The sequence below is a fragment of the Echiichthys vipera genome, assembly GCF_963691815.1.
Source record: "Echiichthys vipera genome assembly, chromosome: 4".
NCBI lineage: Eukaryota > Metazoa > Chordata > Actinopteri > Perciformes > Trachinidae > Echiichthys > Echiichthys vipera.
The window spans coordinates 34,573,612-34,576,111 of NC_139829.1; positions in this window are offsets into that span (position 1 = coordinate 34,573,612).

Genomic DNA, 2,500 nt, shown 5'->3' on the forward strand with positions numbered 1-2,500 from the left:
GGGGTTAGGGTTGGTTTAGAGACTTGAAATTTGGGCTACCCCCCCTATTTCCTGGGTGCCGAGTTCACTCACGCTGGTTTCGTTGCGATCGGACATCGGGAACCCTTTGATCTGAAACAATTGTGTGCCTAATTTTTTTTCCCTTAGGTGCTCATTTGTTGAGACTTCGCCTACCCCCCTAATTATGGCCTTGGGTTGGGGTTAGGGTTTTGGGTTAAACTTGGTTTTCGCACTGGCCTAGAGTATTATATAGAAGAAAGAAAAGGGGAAAGGGTGGACAGGGAGAAATATATAAGAAAACAAAAAGTATAAGAAGAGTTAAGGTGATGATTGTTTTTTTTGGTAGGGGGGGGGTAGAAAGGTAGCCAGAGTATGGGTAGAGTTGGGATTGAACCTAGGGCTACAGGTTGGCAGCCTGCCGTCTTAAGCCTTGAGCCATTGTCCTCAGTGGGATAATTACTCCATAGACTTATAAGTAGTTGGATATTTGGAAAGAAATGAAAAAAAATTAAAAAATAATTGAAAAAATTTTTTTAATAAGAAAAGGGGGGGGGGCAACTTATTAGAAGAAGGAAGGGAAGGAGGAAGGAAGGAAGAGGGCGGGAGTGGAGTGAGAGAAGTGGCGAGGGGACATGGTGTGTTTAGGTGTCATTGAGGCCTGCCGGAGTTATTGTGTTAAGTTTATGGATCCAGATTTTTTCTGCTCTTTTTCTTTGTAAAGTTGTCCTTTTTTTTTTTTTTTTTTTTCTACGTTTCGCAACCAGTGTTGCTTCTTCAGGGGAAGAAGAATAATGGCTCCGGTGATGTTATAAGCTGTTGGGAGAGGGAGGAGAGTCCCTTTCCCAACAGTGGGTGTGTTGGTGCACGATTGGAGGAGAAAGTTGGGTGTGGTGATTGTTTTGGAGGGAAGTGGTGTGACAGGTGCATTTTTGGAGGGAAAGTGTATGCTCAGGTGGTGGTTGGACTAATTTTGAAGGGAAAGTTATAGGGGGTGCGGTTAGGAAGGGGTGTGCAGGAAACTGTACGGATTTTCGTATGGAGCAGGGAGATGACTGTATAGCTCACCTGGTTGGGCCAGGGCCTAGAAGGCAAGCAGATGGGGATCAAAGACAGGTCCAGGCGTGAGTCATTTTTGGGTTGGGGTGAATGATGTAGAGTAGAGGTAGGATGATGGAGGATAGTAGCAGATACAATACAATGGCGCTGGCTGGGTTAGGTTTGGGGTTTGGGTTGGGGTTAGGGTTTTGGGTTAAACTTGGTTTTCGCACTGGCCTAGGGTATTGTATAGAAGAAAGAAAAGGGGAAAGGGTGGAGAGGGAGAAATATATAAGAAAACAAAAAGAATAAGAAGAGTAAAGGTGCTGATTAATTTTTTTTGGTAGGGGGGGGGGTAGCCAGAGTATGGGTAGGGTTGGGATTGAACCTAGGGCTACAGGTTGGCAGCCTGCAGTCTTAAGCCTTGAGCCATTGTCCTCAAAGAGATTACTCGTCCATAGACTTATAAGTAGTTGGATATTTGGGAAGAAATGAAAAAAAATAAAAAAATTATTGAAAAATTTTTTTAAATAAGAAAAGGGGGGGGGCGACTTATTAGAAGAAGGAAGGGAAGGAGGAAGTAAGAAGGTAAGAAGAAGAGGGCGGGAGTGGAGTGAGAGAAGTGGCGAGGGGACATGGTGTGTTTAGGTGTCATTGAGGCCTGCCGGGGTTATTGTGTTAAGTTTATCGATCCAGATGTTTTCTGCTCTTTTTCTTTGTAAAGTTGTCCGGTTAAGTTAAAATAGGGTTAAGGTTTGAGATTAGGGTTAGGGTTGGGGTTAGGGTTAGGGTTGGGGCTAGGGTTAGGGTTGGGGTTAGGGTTTTGGGGTTAGGGTTAGGGTTAGGGTTAGGGTTGGGGTTAGGGTTTTGTGGTTAGGGTTAGTTTAGAGACTAGAAATTTGGGCTACCCCCCCTATTTCCTGGGTGCCGAGTTCAGTCACGCTGGTTTCGTTGCGATCGGACATCGGGAACCCTTTGATTTTTAACAATTGTGTGCCTAATTTTTTTCCCTTAGGTGCTCATTTATTGAGACTTCGCCTACCCCCCTATTTATGGCCACGCGCTTTCCATTGGTACCAAGATGGAGTCTCTACGACGTTCCTATCAAAAGTTATGGCCTATTTAAAATAGGGTTAAGGTTTGAGATTAGGGTTGGGGTTAGGGTTAGGGTTAGGGTTAGGGTTGGGGTTGGGGTTGGGGTTGGGGTTAGGGTTGGGTCTAGGGTTAGGGTTAGGGTTAGGGTTGGGATTAGGGTTAGGGTTGGGGCTAGGGTTGGGGCTAGGGTTAGGGTTAGGGTTAGGGTTAGGGTTAGGGTTGGGGTTGGGGTTGGGTCTAGGGTTAGGGTTAGGGTAAGGGTTAGGGTTGGGGCTAGGGTTAGGGTTGGGATTAGGGTTAGCGTTAGGGTTAGGGTTAGGGTTGGGGTTGGGTTTGGGGTTGGGGTTAGGGTTGGGTCTAGGGTTAGGGT